Source organism: Bos grunniens, chromosome 3, assembly GCF_055505025.1.
Source record: "Bos grunniens cultivar Pamir isolate PY7600 chromosome 3, Bosgru_T2T1.0, whole genome shotgun sequence".
NCBI classification, from domain to species: Eukaryota; Metazoa; Chordata; class Mammalia; order Artiodactyla; family Bovidae; genus Bos; species Bos grunniens.
In genome coordinates, this window is record NC_141167.1 from 33,296,904 (window position 1) to 33,304,622 (window position 7,719).

The following is a 7,719-nucleotide window of genomic DNA, read 5'->3' on the forward strand; positions in this document are numbered from 1 at the left end:
ACCAGCATCCTATATGCCAGTCAGTGTTCGTTTTGTTTGGGGTTTGCACAGGGGAGAGAGGATCCCACATGGTGCCTGGTCAGCAGCATGGTTCTAGGAATGGGATCGATCATTATTATTGTCATACTCATTATAAAAGATAGAAAGCTATCCAGGTCACCCTGGTTGATCTCTGTCTTCATCAAAGGCATCCACAACTTTTGGGGGGATGAGAAAACAAATTGATTCCACTGTTTCCTTCCACTTTGGTGCCATGGAAGAATGGCTTCTAGCCTCCACACTGTAAGTAAAAGGCCAGGTTGCAAAGTGGTTAAGAACTCTCAAGCCAGGGCTTCTTAGGTGAAAGTCTGGCCCTGTCTCTTACTAGCTCTAGGAATCTGGGTAATCCACTTAAGGCCTTTGTATTTTCAGCTTGATTCTCTCTAAAGTGGGCATCCTAAAGTAGGATAAGTGTCTACAAAGAAACTACAGGTAAGATTGAAAGATTCAGTAAATGTTGAGTGCTGAGGATAATACTAGGCACACACTAAACATTCAGTAACTGAGTACCAAGTCCAGTGCATACATCTCTCTAAAGGCAGATTTGCACATTCTTAAAGGGACCACAGACTCTCACCATGCAATGCCTTAGCTCAGGCCATTTTCCCTGGAATTCTCTTCACCCATCATTGTCTATCTGGAGAAAGACTGTGTCTTCTTCAAGGTTCAGCTGAAGGGCTACTTCCTCTAGGATGCCTTGACAGGTAGTGAAGTAGAGTGGGATTTAGGGTCTGACTATGTGTGTGTGTTAATTGCTCAGTTGTGTCCAACTCTTTGCAATCCCATGGACTGTAGCCTACCTGGATCCTCTGTCCATGAAATTCTCTAGGCAAGAATACTGGAGTGGGTTGCTATTTCCTTCTCCAGGGGATCTTCCTAAAGCAGGGATCAAACCTGGATCTCCTGCATTACAAGCAGATTCTTTACTGTCTGAGCCATATTTGGAAGTCCCAAGGGTCTGACTATACTTGACGTTAACTGCAACACTTTCACTTTCTATCTGCATAATGTTGATAGGTTGAATGACCCACCTGAGTCTCATTTCACTCATCTGAGAACATGTCAGTTCTCCAAAACATTTTCCCTTTCCCCCTCCTATGTGTAGAAATTGATTAATCCCTCTGTTGGGCCCTCCCTAAAATATATGTACTACTATTACAGCTTCAGTGTCTCTATTTTCTGAACTAAAAGTCACCACTTTCTCCTATCTTGCCTAGATCATTTTGACTTTACCTAATTATTGACTCTCTGTCCAGTCTTGTTCCCTGTTGCCTTTACCCAGAGATTCTCTTAAAATATAAATCTGATCAAGTAACTCCCCTCAAATCATGAGTGGGAGCAAATCTTGATGGAATCAATTTACCTACAAGTCAAGTTCAAATTTCTTGGACTGATATTCAAGGTTCTTGAGGTCCTGCCTAAGCTTGCCATGCTAACCCCAACTCTGGCCACTGCCCTGCTATGAGGATTCATTGCTCCCGTTGTCCCCAGAACAAGCAGTGGACTCCAGGTTGTGGCCCTTCGTGGCCCTTCACCTCACCAACTGAATCCCACTACACCATCCAAGGCCCCAGTAAACCATCCCTACATTTCCAAACTCTTCTCAAAATTCCACTCTTTAATGACTTTAATTCTGGTATCTCCTCCCTCAAAGAGGATGGAGTAGAGTGTGGGATGGGAGTTAACCTTTCTTGAAAGCCTTGTGTCTGCCAGGCATTGTCTTCACACTTTTTACCAACATTTTCTCACTTAATTTCTGCAGCTGGGCTTCAGGTAGGTACTATGGCCCTGCTTTGCCAGGATTTGGAGATGGAAGCTCAGAGATGGAGAGGGACCTGAGGTTGAAGACCTTTTAAATTGTGAAGCTGGTTTGCAGCCAAGTCTGTTTGAATCCAAACCCCAGTTCTTTCATTGTGCCCTGAAGCCTCCTGCCCGTTCTCTTACTCTGTTAGGTCATTGGGTTTTCTCTGTTAGGAAAGCAGAATGCAGACAGAGAGATAAGTCTTCAAATACTCAATCTGTCTGCGTCAGATTTCTGAGTCAGATTTCATACCTTCTCGATGCTTTTGAACTTTGGTGTTGGAGAATACTCTTGAGAGTCCCTTGGACTGCAAGGAGACCCAACCAGTCCATCCTAAAGGAGATCAGTCCTAGGTATTCACTGGAAGGACTGATGCTGAAGATGAAACTCCGATACTTTGGCCACCTGATGTGAAGACCTGACTCATTTGAAAAGACCCTGATACTGGGAAAGATTGAGGGCAGGAGGAGAAGGGGAAGACAAAGGATGAGATGGTTGGATGGCATCACTGCCTTGATGGATGTGGGTTTGGGTGAACTCCGGGAGTAGGTGATGGACAGGGAGGCCTGGCATGCTGCAGTTCATGGGGTTGCAAAGAGTCGGACACAACTGAATGACTGAATTGAACTGAACTACAATTTGTAACTGAGAACAGCCTGGACCTTTAACATATTAAATGAAAAGAGAAGGCTTGAGGACTTCAAAGATGAGTTTGAACCCATGCAGAAAGCTTGTGGTGGAGTAACAACCAAAAAGGGACCTTCCCAAACACAGGAGCAATCTCTTAAAGCCACTTTGAAAAATTCAGGGAACGATGTTGGAGTGGGGAGAAATCTGGCCAACATATTCTGGGCATTGAATAATGAGAATCCCAGGCAGCCAGTGAGCTCAGTGAACAGAGTAGAGGAAGAGAGCACATCCTGGGCACAGAACTGCCTTCCAAAGTTCAAACACGAATGCCAAATAGCCCTCCAGCTGCCTGGACAGCAAGAATAACAGAGGTTACCAGGCAATGAAAGAGCAAGGCAGTGAGGGCACAGTAGAACTTGTCGTAGCAAAATAAGAGCCAGCACAGAGGACCCCAGCCCTCATAATTCCAGGTGGAAGGGCGACCACTGTCACTATTCAGCAAGTGGAGGCTTGCTCATATAAAAACTTAAAAACAGAATGTCTCCTAGGCATCCTCTTCCTAAATCCTCCTTGCATAAGCCTCTTTATTCTTTCATAATTACCTCAAAGCCATCCCCAGTAAAGTACTAAAGTACATTCAAAGCAATCAGGGAGTCTAGTTACTGCAAACAAAAAATGTATTTGTGGTGGTTCTCTGGGAAATGGCTTGGTGGACATTTTCCTCGGAATACTGTTATTTAGTAATGAACAGTAAGGAAAATGCTGCTCTTTCCCAAAGTATAAAAATACACACACACACACTTACCATGACAAATGGATGCAACATATCAAGAATGAAATATAGTATTGTGGGTTACCAGCCAAAGCCAGGCAGCACCGCTCCAGTAAACACTTATAAATTGTTGCAAACAATATCAAGAAATAGGAGCTCATCCTGGTGAAATAATAGCTGCAGGATTTCAAGGCTCAGGACCAGCGTGAGAAAAGAAAGAAAGAAAAAAAAAACATGAAAACTACTAAATCCATTGCTTCAAATATTCTGCTGGATCTCCAGGGTGGTCTTGTGTTTCTAATTAATATTTCCCACTAATTACGTTCTGGATGGTAGTGTGCTAAATGCAAACTCACTCCTGTTCCAGCACTGAGCTCTGGCAGGGAGAGGAGGAAGGCTCTCTAGGAGGAAAGCTGGGCAGCTTCATTGTGATGCAAAAGAATGCAACAATTAAGAATATAATTTTGGAAGATGTCAGCAGCCTAATTACTCATAGGGCTTCCAGCAAATTAAGCAGTAGGTGAATTAGCTCATTTAATGAGATCTTAGAGTTTGGAGGCAAGGTACTTTTACTTCGCATTTGAGAAATACATTTTCCAACTAGATGTTAATAATTTGGGCACCCCAACATGCTATTAGCTCAACAGGTTTTGTGAAAAGCATGAAGGTCAGTTGCTTAAACGTGTCCGTAAGTCAGTTAAATTGCATCTCTCTGTTCTTTGTCTACTCTCTCCCTCCCTCTCTTTCTTTTCTTCCCCAAAGCAGTTGTCCAACTTGGAGAGCACATAGTTCAGGAGAAGCGTTTTGGAAACTCCAGATTTCAGGGCAGAGTTAGAGGAGGCAGAGTAGAAACTGGATTGGAACTCTGCTTAAGTATCTTTGTATCTCTCTAAGTCTCTGTTTCTGCATCTGTAATATGGAAATAACAACATTCGCATTATAGTTTTTGTGTTTATTAGTTGAACTCCTTTACAGGATGGCTGAGGATACAGGATACTTATCCCCATATTCTCCTACCTACCATTGTGCCTGAAACACAATATATGCTTACTAAGTGTACAAAATGGAAATTAGTAATTTCAAAAGACTGGGTGAATGTGGTCAGTGTTCCTCATCTGCTGCATCAGCTCAGAGACTCAAATGCTGCCTGTGACCCAGGGTGCTCAGGGCAGTCAGAGAGGGTGTTAAGCCACAGACCAGAGACTGCATGGGCTGGGGAGGCAGTTGGGGTTCGGGGAATCCCATCCACCTACAAATGTAACTCCCATCCATCTACAAACGTAACCTATACATACATGTGGTACCCTAACAACGCTCTAAGGCAGGGGTTGTTACCCCTTTTTATAGATGAGGAAACTGAGGCTCAGGGATTAACCAGCTTGGTCAAACTGACACCAGTTAATCATATGTATTTATGGGTAGCACCTCTCGTGCTTGGCACTGAGACCCATATAGGATGTATCAAGCTGTACTCTGATTGGGGGACAACTCCCCAAGGAAGTCTGGACATTGAAAGAGGGGGACAGGAAGGAAATCCCTAGTCTGCCTTCCACCCTACCTTTTCTGCAGTCTCCCTGGCAGAGGACCACGTGTTCTTTGATGGGTCATTTTCCTTTCCAGAGTGGAATAGGGTCCACAGAGGTGACACATCCAAATTCTGAAAGTTTCTATTTGTGACTTCATCAGGATGTCATCTTCCAAAGCCATATCCTGAGGTTGAGTCCAAAGCCACATTTGGAGCTTAGTACTTCCAAATGCCTATCATTATTATTCATGTTGCACTTAACTACCATTTATTGAATATTTACTCTACGCTAGACACTGGGCTTTACATGCATGACCTTATTTAATACTCACCAAAAATTTCATGGGATGGTTACTATTATTATCTCTACCTCACAGATAAGGATACTGAAGATCAGAGTATAAAGCAATCTATCTAGCCACTCAGCTTGTGAGAGGTAGAGTTAAAGTTCCATATCAAGTTTTCTACCTGCAGATCCCATGCAGGAACTATTAACATCACCTCTGACTCTGGTTATTATAAAATATTTTGTTAGTGGAACTAATATCTGTCTTTCTGGAGCTTCCATCTCCTTGCCATGGTTTTTCCCTCTGGACCCATTTAAAACAAGTTGGTTTAGAGGATGATCTTCAAATAATGGGAACTCCAGCTCCTTCTAGCAGACAATTCCATCCAGCCACACAGATATATATGGATTTTATTTTTTATAATAGTAACAGTTACATTTGTTTGGGGAGATTTTGGTTTACCTTTTACGTGATTCATTGCATTGACCTGATCCCATTCAACTCCACCACAATGTTGAATGGAGTCACAGTCAGATACGACTTAGCAACCGAACAACAACATTGGTTCCCAGGTGGTGCTAGTGGTAAAGAATCCACCTGAAAAAAATAAAAATAAAAAAGAATCCACCTGCAATGAGACACAGGTTTCATCCCTAGATTGGGAAGAAATCCTGGAGCAGGAAATGGCAACCCACTCCAGTATTCTTGCCTGGAAAATACCGTGGGCAGAGGAGCCTGGCCGGCTACAGTCCATGGGACAGCACAGAGTCAGGCACTAATGAGTAACTAAACATACAGCACATATATACATTGGTTCCCTAGTTACAGAAATGAGGTTCAGAAAGGAGAAGTCTATCGTTTAAAGACCAGAGCTGAGAATCCCAGGATTCCAACTGGGCTATATCTAAAGTCAAGGCAGGGACTTCCCTGGCATGTCAGTGGTTAAGAATCTGCATTGCTGGCAGCTCAGAAAGCTGTGACCAAGGAGGAATTTTAGGGTGAATGGACTGCCCCAGCTCTGGAGTTCACTGCTACTCAACCTGAGGTGGCCGACTTGTCTGCAGGTGTGCAGGTGCGTCCTGCGCCTATTCAGCAGTTCCCCACTGATGACTGGAGTGCTCAGCCTGCCACTGAAGACTGAGGACTGGCCTGCAGCTCCCACTGCTCAGGGCACTGAATGAGTAGGAACAACCACCGAGTGGTCTTAAGCTGTTCTTCCACAAACTCTTAAAATGGAGATTCAGTGGACAGAAATGGAGAGTTAAAAAAAAAAAAGAATCTGCCTTGCAATGCAGCGGACCTAGGTTTGATCCCCGGTCATGGAACTAATATCCCCACATGCCATGGAGCAACTGAGCCGGCACGTTACGACTGGAGAGCTCAAAAAATGCAATGAAAGATCCCGTGTGCTGCAAATAAGACCGGACACAACCAAATAATAATAAAAAAATATTAAAAAAATAAAGGCAAGGCATGTACTCCTTTCACTGTGCTATGAAACTTTTCTAAGTGAATGAATGAATGAAAAAATGAAATCTATATGGCAGAGTGCAATAAGCAACTTAAGAAAGGTCCACAGGAACACGAAGTGCACTCAGTTCAGAAAAAGAGAGGCCTTGTCTGTCCCACCAGGTCTTTAGTGAGGCTGCACTAATTACCATTTATATAAGATGCCTGCTGCCTCTGCTGGTGCTGAGAGAGAAGTTTTAATTTGCCAGTGAAAGAGCTGGGGGAGGAAATGGGGAGTGCTGTGAAGTGTCCTCTCGAAAGCACACAGACTTCTGTGCAGAGAAACACTGAGGTTAGTAATGGGGAGAAGAAAAAAAAAAAGACCACAAAGATAACAAGTATACTTGGGATGCGACTGCACGCCTGGAGCATCTGGTGGGTAGCATTTGCTTGTCCTTTCATTCCTGAGATTGCAATTAAGTAGCTAATATGAGAGAAAACTGACAATCCGGCTGTCCCACTGAGCGTTGGGCCAGGTGAATACTTACAAGTCCAGTTCCACCCAGAAGAGACTCTGTGTTAAAAATGAAGATATCCTGCCTGCATGCATGCTAAGTCGCTTCAGTCATGTCCGACTCTGCGACCCTACAGACTATAGCCCGCAAGGCTCCTCTGTCTATGGGATTCTCCAGGCAAGAATACTGGAGTTGGTTGCCATTTCCACCTTCAGGAGATCTTCCTGACCCAGGGATCAAACCTGTGTCTCATGTCTTCTGTTTTGGCAGGCGACTTCTTTATCACTAGTGCCACCTGGGAAGCCCCAAAGATGCCCCGCTGCTGCTGCTGCTGCTGCTGCTGCTGCTGCTGCTAAGTCGCTCCAGTCGTGTCCGACTCTGTGTGACCCCATAGACGGCAGCCCACCAGGCTCCCCCATCCCTGGGATTCTCCAGGCAAGATCACTGGAGTCGGTTGCCATTTCCTTCTCCAATGCATGAAAGTGAAAAGTGAAGTCACTCAGTCGTGTCCGACTCTTAGTGACCCCATGGACTGCAGGCTCCTCCATCTATGGGATTTCCCAGGCAAGAGTACTGGAGTGGGTTGCCATTGCCTTCTCCTCACAGATAACTATGTATATATAAAGAAACCTGAATTCCTTCCTCTTAGGAGACACCCTCTCATACGAGCTAGGAGAGGTTCCTGTCACCAAGACTCATTT

The 7,719-nt window shown here is 44.3% G+C and overlaps 1 protein-coding gene across 1 annotated transcript in view; it reads right to left on the reverse strand.

Moving 5' to 3' along the window:
* The window catches only part of DAB1 (DAB adaptor protein 1), a 1,332,660-nt gene that overhangs the window by 1,043,512 nt on the left and 281,429 nt on the right, over positions 1-7,719 (reverse strand). The window lies entirely within an intron of this gene.